Source organism: Osmia bicornis, chromosome 1 (assembly GCF_907164935.1).
Source record: "Osmia bicornis bicornis chromosome 1, iOsmBic2.1, whole genome shotgun sequence".
In the NCBI taxonomy this organism is placed as follows: domain Eukaryota; kingdom Metazoa; phylum Arthropoda; class Insecta; order Hymenoptera; family Megachilidae; genus Osmia; species Osmia bicornis.
In genome coordinates this window covers 16,867,354-16,881,718 of record NC_060216.1, presented here as the reverse complement: position 1 = coordinate 16,881,718, position 14,365 = coordinate 16,867,354, and the positions used below count along the sequence as shown (strand labels likewise).

The following is a 14,365-nucleotide window of genomic DNA, read 5'->3' as shown; positions in this document are numbered from 1 at the left end:
TCCATCCTTTAATTCAACTTTTTTCTATTATAATATCAAGTTAAAAATTCAATCACAGTAGAAATTTTTCATTTATTTGATCAGTGTATGTGCATACAATACATACATACATACATACACCAGCCAGAACAAAAATCATGAAAAATGACTTTGATTTTTCTAGTTCAAAGTGGGTCACTCTTTAAGGTCTGCGCTCCTAAAAATTGATTCTTATTCTATTCACTTTGAGTCCTTCATTGGTTTCAAAGGTTAAACAGGTTTGATTTTTCAAGTTGAAAAATCATTGAATTTGGCAACATTGATCTATAATGAATTAATCATCGGCTCTTTTAGTCGATGTTCCTCATCTGTGGCTGTGCTCACGATAGTATTTCTACTTCCCAGATGTTATCATCGATCCTGATATAATAGGTAGCTCTTGACACTTTCGACGAGAACAAACCTTGTTATCTAATACTTGGCTTATCATGATTCTTCAGAATCAACAATCTTGATCTTCTGTGATTTCAAATACGTCACAATTCTTTATTTTTCAATTTGACAATGAATTGCTATTAACTATCGTATGTTTAACAGTATCTTCGTATCAATTCATTATCATTTTGTATTCTAATGCTAGGCAATCGTGGATCTATTAGTTGGTTTACTTAGGAAATTTTCAGGAGATATGAATTAGGTTTATTAATTAAATTATTTTGTATTGAGAATTTTGATAAAACTATTTATCATTTTCATTGAATCTTAAGCTTTAAATTCGATGTACCATAAGTGCCATTTTCCGATACTTTTCTGTCATGAAATCATTTTTATTAATTGCTTTCATGTTTCGAAATCAGCTGTTTGTTATGCAATAGTCTTATGTAAATCTTCTTAATTCTACCAAACCTAAATTTGAATTTTCAGATGAATCATTAACCGCTTCATTATGCTAGTACTAGTCCTTTGCACATAATTTAATTTCGAGATAATCTCACAGTCAGTGAAGTTTACCTTTCCAATTAGGAGAAATTCTTACAGCATATATTCACTGGTAATTATCAGTGATAAAAAGTAGATAAATACCCAGTGAAATTGTGTTAATGACCCAGAGATAAGTTACCCAAATATATGTAATTATAATATCTTATCTAATTGGACCAAATTTGCACCAATTAAAATAAATAAATAAATAAATAAATAAAGAGAAAATTAAAATGAAGATAGATTTTCATATTCTAAGATCAATTTATTGAAAATTTAATATTTTAAATTAAACAAAGGATTTGTAAATAAATAAGTAAGCGAAGAATGAAAAATAATTTGATGGGTCAAATATTTTTTAAGACTATTTTCCCATAATAAAATTGTATGTTTATTGCAAATATTTGAGGTACATATACGATTCTAATAGTATTTCCCCATCTGTCGAACACTCCGTCAGCGACGATCATGTAATTTTAGTATGATTATGCAACTTGAACAGTGATTCGAAGCCAAGTAAGTCTCTTTGGATCTATAGTTCGAATTGACTATGTAGATAGATAATAGAATGACGTTGAAATTCTTGGTTAAAATTGAATTTTAGTAAATCATTGAAGCGTGGAACATTGAGACAATTATAATTTTTATTTTTCATATTGGAAATTTTTTCAATGTTCTTTTTCTGTTTTAAGAACAATGTATTGGAGGTGTTTCTTGTCCTTTAGTGTCTTCACATTTGGTAGGAAAGATTAACGAGGCCAGTGAAACCGACTTTGAAAAGAAAGAAAAAATATTCTGCGGGCGGTTGTCCGCCTAATGAATGCAGGTAGCCTTCACAGAGGTCGAGACATTGTGTACGAGAAAGCAACGAACTTTATCAAGGATAACTACCTTTGTCTATGCGAACACCATTGGCGTAACTAGTGAAATCTGTTCAATTTTTATTTTGCCTATTAGAAATTTTTTCAATTTTTCCCCACAGATATTATACAGATGTATACAGTAGAAAAAAGAAATTAAAAATTGACAAAGCTGTCGATAGAAAAATTGGAAATTGAAATAATTTTCAATAGGAAAAAAAATCAAAATTAAAATAATTTATATTTGAAAAATGTTCAAAGAATATTATAACAAAATATATTTTCCTAAGAATCTAAAGAAAAATTAAAATGAGTATATGTATGTATATACTCAATTAGCCAATTGTCCAGTAAATTAAGGATAAGTCTGGGTTAAATTAAAAATTAATATTTCTTCTAATGCCTGGAGGAATTGTTGAATGATTAATTATCTTGAATTCGAGCAATATCTACGATCGTCACTCCTCTAATCCTCTGGCATCATGCCTGGTCTCCAGATGTGACACTTGCTATTGAACGATTACTATAATTATGCAGCAGCTTTTGATATTGGCCCTTGTACGTTTTAATCTCCATCGATCCAACGACACTTTACATAGAGTGTCTCTGTTAGGTTCTCTCATGTTCCTAATCAATCAATTACCGAGGGACATCAATTTTCTATCTACATACTCGTTATGTTACCCCCTTTGAGGTTTTCCATTACGTTCTTCGCTTAAAGATTAAATTAAACAATTTATTTTCAATTATTTTGTCCTCTGTCAGCAGCCACTAAGAAAACCGATCACGCGATGTCGCGTGCTTGAGTATGGATTATTTAATACACTAACGTGAGTGGCACCCAGAAAGAGGACCGCGAGAGTGTTAGTGACCTCCATAGCAAATTTGTGGTTGAGACACTGAAGTTTTGGTATAGTCGATTGATTATTCGGACGATGAATTTCGTTGTCCAATCACGTAGCTGTGAAATAATTGAAGGCTGTTCGATTGGGCGGTTCGTAATCGGTTGGCAAACGAAGCCATGGCATGCCAGACACATATTACACCCGCACGTAATTCAATGAACGTGTACACGTACTTAAACGTCCCCGTGGATAATCTATTCATCGAGCTGTACCTCAGTAGAGTACTTCATGTAACTCATGTACACCCTCGTGCAAAGATGGCAACCTTCGATTAAGGGAAAGATGATCTTCTTTACGTTCTTAACGAGAAAAGTCATCCTTGCATACGATTGTACAATAGATGGAAAAAAAATATGGGCACATCTTAACACTTTTAGCACCGGGTGCCATCATAAGATGATATGCTCTCAGGATCGTATACTGATCTTCAAATCGATCAATATTGTTATCGCGTCTCTGTCATATCGAGCATGACATCTTATGACTACATCCGTTACAACTTCTACTTCTAGTCGTGGTGGGATATTAAAGGGGCCTACGAACCTCGAATGTGTAGATATACATATAAGTACTATAGGGAGCTGGAAAGAAGATAGCATGCGAAAGGAATACGGATCTCATTGGTCGTGCTCCACCTTAGCTCGTACCCCCTTGCCCCTGTGCCATTAGCAAGCAGTCATTCCAGCTCCCTATAGTTTATAATTATGTATCTTTGTCGAATCTCTTATTATTTATTCTGATTCTTGATTTTTCTTGATTTTTTATTGTTACAGAAATAGCATATAGTTTATGAAAAGTGCAGATTTATTTATTACTCTTTTGTACAGGGTGATCCATAAATCACTTTATACTATTTAAATATTTAACAGTGTAATAAAGTATTATTTAACTCCGAGAATTAATTAATTGTTCCTTTATATTTTTATACAATAAAGTACAGATAACAGAAATTATTTTTATTTCTTATTTTGTAAGCACAAGATTTTCCCATGACATTTTCCATAACCATAATGTCCCAAGGAAAGGGAAACGAATTTTGAAAAATTATTCATAGTGATAGATTTATAAAATTTTAATTTTAGGCGATTTATGGCGCCACCCTGTATTACAAATTCCAAACTGCACAAAAATATTTGAATGAATTTACGAAAAAAGGAACTTATGAATTTCACATGACTGTCTTATCTCGGCTGAGCTATGCCTGTTACACCGGGCTTGAATGTGTTAAGAACTCTTGAGAATCTCAGAGGCTCTCTATATCAGTATTTATTTATATTGATTGGTGTGTTTAATCATTGTAGAAAATATTTAAGTATAATACAAAATGGGGGCATATCCTGGTAAATGTGTCTTAATAGAACTCTCTATCTTAATTATTCAAAATATTTGCAGCTATATAAAGAAATTACTGTTGTCATAATTTTATTTGTAGCAAGCAAATTTTACTGAAAACAGTAAAAAATAGAAATCACACACAAAATGTGAAAAATATGTATACATATGTCGGCCATATGAGGATTGAGGATATCATAGTCGCGTGACCACTTGTTTGAACTCACAATAATTAACGGTTTTCCCTGAAAATTAATTAACTCGTGTCTAAAGCATCATCTGGTTGTGTCGTTGCAAGCGTCTCGATCATCCATTTCACACGCACCAGTCATTCCTAACCTCTCCTATCGGCATCGATCCCTAAAGAATTCGAGAAGCTATAGAACCAAGAGGATCGTGCCTGTGACACGTATAGATCGCATTATTCTTCTTTCCCATAAAACCTCTTTTGTTCAAGGAAAGAAAAAGAAAAATAGAAAAATATGGATTGGACCCTCAGAATTGACCCTCGCCTAAAAATTCATGGTCCAGATCAATTTTGAAGGTCGTTCTGTTGACGGATATCCATTTGGTATTAATTGTGAAAACCATGACAAATAATTTTCTTGTACTATGGACAATATGGAGTCTGTTTTCCGAAAGAAAATGGCGACGTAGGAGAGGTCCTATCAGTGGCTATGATACTGAGAAGTTACCATGTATGTACTATACTGAGTCTGAACGATTATAATTTCTAATTTCTAATTTCTAATTTCTAATTAGAATAATGATTATTCTATTTATATAATTTTTAATTGTAAAATACGAGTGATGGACCCTCTTTTCCCAATAATATTTTTATTAAGGAAGTCTCCGTGCTCGACACTGTATCATTGATCTGACTAAACCGGACAGAATCATTATTTGTAATAGCAGGAAAATTTTATAGATTACGATCTGAACATCGAGAATAAAATCTGTCGCACTAATATTGAACCATCCAGTACAAAGGCATATTTTTTTATGGATCGATTGAATCCAATTGACAAGAACCAATATGTTCGAACGACTTACAATCTCATCTGAGTCGTCCTACATTAGCTGTGCATGTGTAATCATGATTGTCACGTGTCGAGCGATTAATAATTGTGAGTTGACGATAAAGAAATGATTTTTTTCTATGTACATGATGGATGGGGGAGGGTCATTTGTAAATGAGGAATTTCTTTCTTCTCGCCTTGTGATTATTGTAGTAAATCTACGATTCCTATCAACATGTATATTGTAGAAAATGATAACAGCTTGTGGTATAGTTTTTGCAGAAATATAGTCTGTCATTTTTTATTTTTTATTTTTTATTTAGATTTAACGTTTGATTCTTTCTAGCAGCATAGAAAGGAACTAGTAGAATATCACTTGATATAATTTTAACAATTTTCGGAACATTATAGCTCCACCAAGGTCAATATTTCTGCTATCACTATACCTTGACAAGTTACCATTCATTTTTCCCTTTTTTGTAAATATTAATTTAAAATAAATCCTATTGTAAAGATTATATAATTTAAAGGTAGTCCTGTTTATTGATTTACTGATGGTTTTCTACACGTAATCCTACGATCCTCTTCCCTGCAAATTTCATGACAGAAAAGTTTCATAAAATGATACGAGATGATAGCATCTCGACTTAAAACTTAAAATTCTCCTGAGAATTATCATATAAATGATTCATTAATATTCTTAGCCTGAGATAACTGAAGAAAATAAAAATAGAACTACTGGAAAATGGCCAATTTTTAGATGGACACATTCTGAGAGACAAGTTCATGATAGAAGAGTTTCATGAAATGGCACTTGTGGTACCCCAATTTAAAGTTTATATAAAACATCTAGAAACGATCATATAAATGATTTACATATAATGAACAATTAAGAAACCAAAGTTATTTCATAAATAATTCAAGATATCCACTTTGCTTCTTTAAAATAGTCCGTTGTCATACGGTCAAAATGGTGGTTCCTTATTTTCTAACCATTTTACTAAATTTTCATTATAATCATTAAATCTTCTATTGAAACGTAACTTGTCTAAGGAATCATCGGATTCTGGCCAGTCTCGATCTTTCTCACACAATGTAACGTCACAGCAAATTGTGTGAGGCAACAGAGAATCACGTGTGCATTGTTTATAGCGTGCCATAGCATCCCAATTGATGGCGCCCGAGTCGTATTAGTGGAGGCAACGGGTATATAACTAGGCGAGCGATAAATTTTAGAAAATCCTCGAAATAGAACAGTGGACGATAGAAGGAGGTGCGGTTTCACTTTGTGAAAAAGCCAACCTTGGCTCGTCTATAGATATTTCTTGATGCGTCTAAATTTGTACTGTAATCGTGTGTGCACGAACAATCATAATATTACCACTACAATACCTATTTACAGATGAAAGCTTCTTCATTTTACTCGACGAAATTGTCTCTGACTTGTCGAACTTGAGAATATGTATGTAATCTGTTATTGAATCTCCATGTTTTCGTGATTACATATATCAATTTATTTTCGTCTCTTTATCACTGGACATTCTTAAATAGGGGTTTATTGTCTAGACTCTAGAGAATATATTGTAGTTATTATTTTAGGAAGACCTAATTTTCCGTTTGAAAATTTCGTTTATGGTATAAACCCAGGTAACGGAAGCTCGAACATTGTCGAATTTTGAAAGGCATAGTAGCTTGTTATCTACAGATGTATGGTGGATCTTCCATGTTCGCAGATGTCAACGCGTTATCGCGTGAATTTGCATTATCACCGTTTTTGCATAATATTTGTACAATGATTCATGCAATGGTATATGTATGTATATGGGAACGAGGAAGATCTGAAAAATATTTATTGACTCGCAGCTGTTAAATCATCGATCCTTCTTTGATCATTTAAAAAATAAACGTTCCTGAATTATTAATTAAAATAAATCACTCAAATTAGGTTTTTATTACTTTCCATTAGTATGCACGGATAAATCGTGTTTAGTATAATAAATGGTAGTCACTGTTCGCATCAGTAAACACCTTAGGTTATGTGACATTAAAAATTGTGTGCCACGACCTCGCATCTCATTGTCATGACACAAAATCTCATAATTTCAATCATTAATATCACCGAATAGAATCGTTTTAATTTCCGTGTCATTTATACGTAGATAAATTCAGATGAACTGGTTGTTGTATGACTTTGGTGTAGTCAACCTTCCCCTGCGAAGGGACCAGGTTTGAATCCTAGAAGGAGTTTTGTATTTTTCACGATTTTTCTACGTCTGAATAATATTTTCCTCCGTCAGCCATTTCTACATATGTAATATGATAAAGTCCGAAAACCAAAATATGGTCCCAGTAGATTTTCCTATTGATCCCAAAGTGTGTTTTATGGTTGTAGTTACGCGATGGTAACGGTAGTCATAACCAATAAGGGCAAGAAAGAAATTTGGAAATTTCAAATTTTCATTTTGTGTAATATTTGTTAAATGTCCCGGATCAGTTTGCGGATTAGATTAAAATAACGCCTTCGATATGGCGAAATACCTACGATGAATGATGTTTGTCGCTTATTGCAACCAAACTCTGAAAAATGGAAGGATGTTTCTTCCTACAATCAAGCAAAGAATCCCTCGCCTATATACGCGTTTATCAGATTTGAAACGGTTGGAACCAAAGCCATATAATATAATAACATAACATATATTTTTCTGGGGTGTATGGGGGTCATAAAGAATGAAAGGGAAAGAGAGAGAGAGAGAGAGAGAGAGAGAGAGAGAATGAGAGAGATCTTTAGATAGTCGTTAGGTAAAATCGTCCACCGTGCGCAAGTAGACAAAAGTGTCTTCACACAAAACAAACGACATCTCACACGATCTTTCAGACTATTTAAACGAAAGAATGCTCTGTACCCGTTTTAGTGTACTACTCCCGACCGTTATCGTTCTATAAGTGTCAACGTGTAAAGGTACCTTTTTATGGGCCACGCTGCTGTTGCTGTTGCTGTTGACCCAGAGACTAGAAACGAAAAGAAACTACGAAATGCTGTTAGTTAAATGGCCGAACCGAATCGCTGGTCCATGGTATCATGGTATACATATATGTATATACATAAAATGGCAAAATATCTTGGCCAATAGGACCATTTTTTGGTACCTTAAGCTTAAGGGGGTACACGAGTATTTCAGATTATCTTTTTCTTTCTTGAATACATATTTCCATGGCTGTGCCATGTCTCGAAATTTAACTATACTTTGGAAATTGTATAGTCCAAGCAGAAATATAACGTGTACCTCGTTAACAATGATCGTATATGAACATTCGAATGAAATTAGCAACGATACCGTGAACAAGCTGTTAGTGAATAATATATTAAATGTTTAAACTATAGTTTCAAAGCAATAATTAAATGGCAAGGAAAGATTAGGACACTCGACATAGCGTTTCGATGTTTCTTTTCGATTCGTAACATTCTGATCGCCCGTAAGGAAGTACCTAAAGAAATAATTCAAATGAATCTATATATATATATATATATATATATATATATGGATATAGATATAAATATAAATGACAAAAGAAAATAAATAAATAAATAAATAATGAATTTAAAAAATGCCGATTCGAAGTCGCCGAATTAGCCGATATTTGTTCGTTGCCAATTCGGCCTCTTTGACGTCTACGATCCGAGATAATACGGGTCAATTGTATATGTATAAATATTATATAGTAAAATAATTATATTATAAATCGTGAACCGAGACGTGGATAAAGTCTGTCTGTGAATAATAATATCAAGTATGTAAACAAACAGATGTGTTTTAGGCTATTTGTATTTAAACTAATTTGAGCTGATTGTTTACGTATCCCCGGTACTTACGAGTGATTATACGATAAAATACAAATAAATTAATTAAATAGTTATAATAGAGTTTAACAGTCTGTTCTATGATACCTTGTTTTGTTGTTTTTCATCGTCAGTTATTTTTAATAGCAGGTAAGTACGTGTATGTGCGTGAATAGAAATGTTAGATCTCGGATTTAAATGTAATTTTCTAAATTTTTCACCGTTCCTCCTTTAAATAGAGTTTCGTTGAAAATTAGATCGCAATAAATATTTTCTATAAATAATATTAAAATAATAATATAAATGTTTATTTAGTATAGAGTTCCAAGAGGATATGCAACTTCTAATTGTTTGCCAAGTAGAACATAATGCAATTATCACGCCTAGTGCTGTTTCCTGTTAATATATCTACATATAAGTTCATGCGATAAAAGCACGTTTAGTTGATATGTGTCTGTACAGACACATGTCCAAAGCAAACATGTGCATGCGCACCTTTGTGTACGAACTAAATCGAGTTGGTGCTCAATTTCAAGCTAACTTCGATTCACAGCCAGCTAGAAACTCGGTTGGAGCACACGTTTAAACAATAATTTGCACCATTCAAACGCGTCACGTCGTTTAATAGCGTTATTCAACGAGGAACGGTGCACGTATGGATACTTATAAAGGTTCTTTAACACGTTCGGGTTAGAGCGGAATTAGAAACGAGTTATAAGGATTTTTTATTTAAATTATAATTTGAATAATATTAATTCTTCAATTAGACCAGTTTCTCGACGAAGATGACGAAGATTATTATTAATTGCAGCATCGATCGGAGTGTCTCGCATGACTACTAACCCTAGAGAGGATAACATTTCCCGTTTGGTTTCCTCGATTTCCCATGAAATTTCGTATCCCTTGATCGGGCATAAATCGTATTAAACGAAGAAGAAGGCGAATCCGATCGTTTCACCAGGGCGACGATTTACAGTGTCGAAAGTCAGGAACTTTTTTTTTTTTTTTTTCCTCCCTACCGTGTTACGTGTTCCATTTCGAATTTTATTGACTCCAGAATATTCCTAACGTAAGTTCGAATGCTTTTTACGAGCCTTTTCGTGTTTTACGGCATATTTTTTTGCACGTCTGGTAGAATAGGGGTGATACGGGCAAATCGATGCTCTTGGGCTAGGGATGATCATTAGGGCAGGAGGTTGATAGAATTTAAGAGTACTTAATAAACAGCTTTCCACACGATATCGCATGCTCGGTTGACAATGCTAAATGTCTGCTCACGCGATATCGAGTGTTGCTTCATTAACGTTAAAAATATGATGAAAGAATAGCTTTGATTTTTCAGGTTCATAGCGGTGGTGAGTGAGGGCAATGACAATATGCCACTTAAACGGGTATTAACCTTGTCGAAGGTATCCAGTAATGACCTAATGTCAATTTTCGCATGACTACTACACTCCATTAGAATGCTAAATAAACTGTACAGGGACGGAGATCATTGACACTGTAAGCATCAGTGTCATTCTATCAACCTCAATAACTGTTCTCCTTTCCGTTTCCCAATTTGAAAATAAATATCAAAGAAAAAATTACCAACTAACACCTTAATTACCACAAGTATTAATTAAAGAAAGAAAATTCGAAAATAATAAAAACCAACTGACTATTAAGTAGGTATTAATTAATCATTAGCTTTTCGAGAACGGATGTCGTCATAAGATACCAACCTTGTTGACCTGATGGTGACCCATAAGACGACACGGTCAATGTAATAGTATGTACCTATAAAGTCATAGTAAAAGTATTGACCGGTTTGAGGAGAATTATTAGGTGTTAATGTTATAATATTATAATTAAATTGTGCCATATTACCATATTGGTAAATAAAACCTATAAATTTAATGGTAATAGATGTTATTGGCAAAGAATAAATAGAACGTGTGATCGTTTGTGAACCCCATGAACGTTGTTCAACCGGTTCGTCGCGTTCATCCTTGATCCGCATCGTCGTTCTTGCGTCACGTTCAAATCCAATCTAATCTTGAGGTTCATACAGGTGTAAGATGTCGATCGAAGGTCAACGTGGGGTTTCAGAAATTTGATTTGACCCGAGGATGATCCCTTGCCTTCTTTCATTTTTCTTTACAATTCAGATAAATATCAACCAAATTATTGTTCCTAAGTATCCTCAATTGTTTATAGATTCAACCCTTGAACAACGGAATCTGGGCCAATCGTGACCTAAACTTATAAAATATCTACCTACATACAAGGATATTAACCCGAAGCTTAATTAAAGAAAAGTAGGAGTTAAATTTGATGCAAAATTATCCACGTGATTTTTAATTTACGAAAAAATAAATATACGAACTCGACGTTGTTCAACAAAACTTTGTTGAATACGAAGGAAATTTACTCTTTTATTTTTGTTCATTCAACCGGAAACGGGAGTACGATTGCAACACATGAACGCCTCGCTTTCATTCATCGATCCAGCTTTCAAATTTACTGAAATCACGTAACACGAGGTTGGTATTGTTTCGGAGGCGTTATATAACGAGTAACTGTAAAAAAAAAAAAAAGAAAAAAAAAACACGAATTGGTATTTGTCATTTCACTGCTTCCGATACAAATGAAATTTGTACTATGACAGGTGATAGTTATAACAATTTAACAATATTATTTCCTGTACCCTATTAAAAAAACAAAGAAACATATGTTAAAAGTGTTGCAAAATAAATGTTAATATTAACAACCAAACATTAAAGATCCTTCAGGTTATTTTTCATTAATGCAATTCTAATTATAATAATTATTTCAATAATTCACGAATCTACCTTGATTAATATTTTAATATTTAATTGCTCATTAATTTTCTCGCTAATTATGCCCACACAATTTATAAATCCATGGCTTTTCATCGAGCATACTACCCGCCGATTCAAGCGGTTTCTGCACTGTAATTTAGTTAATGCACCCTTTCGGTTTCCCTTTCAACGTCAATATTTCCAGATAAGTGAAACGACCAGTGATTTTTTTATAGTCGAAATAAAATTCTTACCTGCGATTAGTTAAACAGCTGAACATTGTATTAACATTGTTCTTCTCGATAAATACAAATCAGGAATTATTAATCCATTTTCTTAACAGCTTATTCTTACGTTTGTGATATTATGGGTACTCTGTGACAAATATGTCTGTTGTTTTCTGCAGAATTTAGTCGTCACAACTGTTGCGTACAAAGTGGGTCATGTAGTTCTATAAATAGTTTCCTTAGAAATGATTAGTAACAGCGAGAAAATTCCTATTCTTATTCATAATTATTAAAAAATTGCCTGAACCCTCTGTGTGACAAGTTATATAGGTCATTTTTCGTGGAAAAAAGGAAAAAAAAGATTTTGGCTTCTTTCGAAAATTATCTGTCTGACATTTCATCAGGGAAAAAAGGGGAGACCAAAAATGGCATCTATAGATTCTTGATAATTTTCACAAAGCGAATAATGAGGCAGACATTAAGCGCAAGAATGCTTCGCCTTGCGACAAAAAGGTCCCCTCTTAATAAATATGTTTATCGCTTCGATGACTTCCGTCTATCGGCTGAGTGGGTCCAATGACGTCATTAACGTGTCACGATCAAACGCAAGGAACGTTAAAATACACTTGTCGAAGAAAATTATAAGACACTCCATATAGTAGTATTATAAAGTTTTTTTTCTTTTTCTTTTTCTTTTTCTTTTTCTTTTTATATCACACTGAGTGGATATTTAGAAGGTGAGATGCATCCCTGTTGTTCAGCGAGCAAAAGAAAGCAAAAAAGAGCATCTGGTGCTTTCGATTTTTCCGCGTTGCTGCAACCTTTCATTTCTCCTTTTCTCCTTTCCTCCTTTTCTCCTTTTCTCCTTTTCTCCTTTTCTCCTTTTCTCCTTTTCTCCTTTTCTCGTTTTCCTCGTTTTCTTGCAGCCACCAGGGAGCGAGAAAACGCGATATTTCTTCCTTCTGTACACGAGAAGGGGGAGTAAATAAATGAGGAAAGAATGAAAGGTTCTCGTTGAGGGATAACAAGAAAAGAAAATTAGGTAAACTAAAGGAAAGGTGCAGAGAATTCCCCTGTTCTCTATGAAATAGTAATTCTGGACGAATCACTATTTTACCTAAAAATGGACCCCAATAGAACTTTCTATTCGCATGTTCCCCCTAGGTCTATAACATTACGATTGTTATCATTATACTAATCACCATTCCTATTCCAGTTCCATAGAATCTTCCTAAGAGATACAGTCTCCCTCTTTTGTCCAGCCATTTATGACCTCAAAACCCAGCAGGGTCCCAGACGATTTCTTACGATTCTCTTCCTCAAACAGTTGAAAATCCTACTAGAAAGACTTGTCCCTGGATTAAAATCACAATATTACATCCGACCTGGTATTTTAACCCACTTAACCCAGAATCGTCACGTTTCAAGCTTGAAATCATATTAGTCTTTAGTTGAGACTGCACCGATAAAACGGTTCGTTGAATCCGGACAAAAGTTTCGTTGCAAACTTTCCTTTTGAACTTTTTCAATGAATCTCCAACGAACTCGTTTGCCACGCAACGCCGAAAGAATGAAATGAAACGGTAGAGTGTATATGTAACATACTTACATCGGTTCGTGTCGTATCGTCAATTCGCACGTCCAGTTAAATCCATCAGAATACTTATCGAAACGTGACAGCCAACACGAAACGACGGATATCTGTATACGTTTGCGGTCTACCAGATATTCGTGGCTATCGGTGATACCCGACGACATCCTTGGCCCGATCAAGCGAATAACCACCGTCCTATCTTTCCAATTAAATTAAAAAAAAAAAAAAAAAAACAAAAAAGAAACAAGATACAAGTTATTAAACCGCTGTACAGTAATTAGATTTTAGTTTAATAAAAACGCGGGACCATTAAGAGCGCCCCTGGGTACCATGTTTTATTAAACGGTACAATTGGCGGGAAATTCAAACGTTGAAACGTATAATGAAAATATTAAAAGGTAACTCGGTTATTGATCCATCGTTAAAATATTTATAAAAATCAAGGAAATCCGGCATCGACCTTTCAAAAACAAAATCGTCTCAGCGCGCCAGCCACGCTTGAAATAAATTCCCGTGGGCGTGTTAAATACGGTGCACGTAACATGACGTGACACCGTCCAAAGAAAATCCTCACCATGGGATTCGCCAATCCAGAATTAAGTGCATTAACACGATTGTGGTAATAACACCACGTGTCGAACAAAATGGAGGACTACCGAGATCGGGATAGAATTGCAGCCTCAGGAAATCTTCAAATTTTCCATCGTAAAGGAAACGATACAACAAAGACGAAGAAACCAGTCGAACAGATAGAGCACACCCACGCAATGGCACGTGTGTTTGCGAGCTACCATTGGTGTCTGGACGACCGACGCGACGCGACGCG

At 34.2% G+C, this 14,365-nt stretch overlaps 1 long non-coding RNA gene across 1 annotated transcript; it reads right to left on the bottom strand.

Moving 5' to 3' along the window:
- Window positions 1-12,807: 12,807 nt before the first annotated feature.
- On the bottom strand, window positions 12,808-13,729 carry LOC114871915. The gene is made up of 3 exons (XR_003788664.2): window positions 13,555-13,729; window positions 13,148-13,300; window positions 12,808-12,907 (listed from the first exon to the last, which is right to left on the bottom strand). It is a non-coding gene; the product is annotated as an uncharacterized LOC114871915 (long non-coding RNA).
- Between the last annotated feature and the right edge of the window lie 636 nt (window positions 13,730-14,365).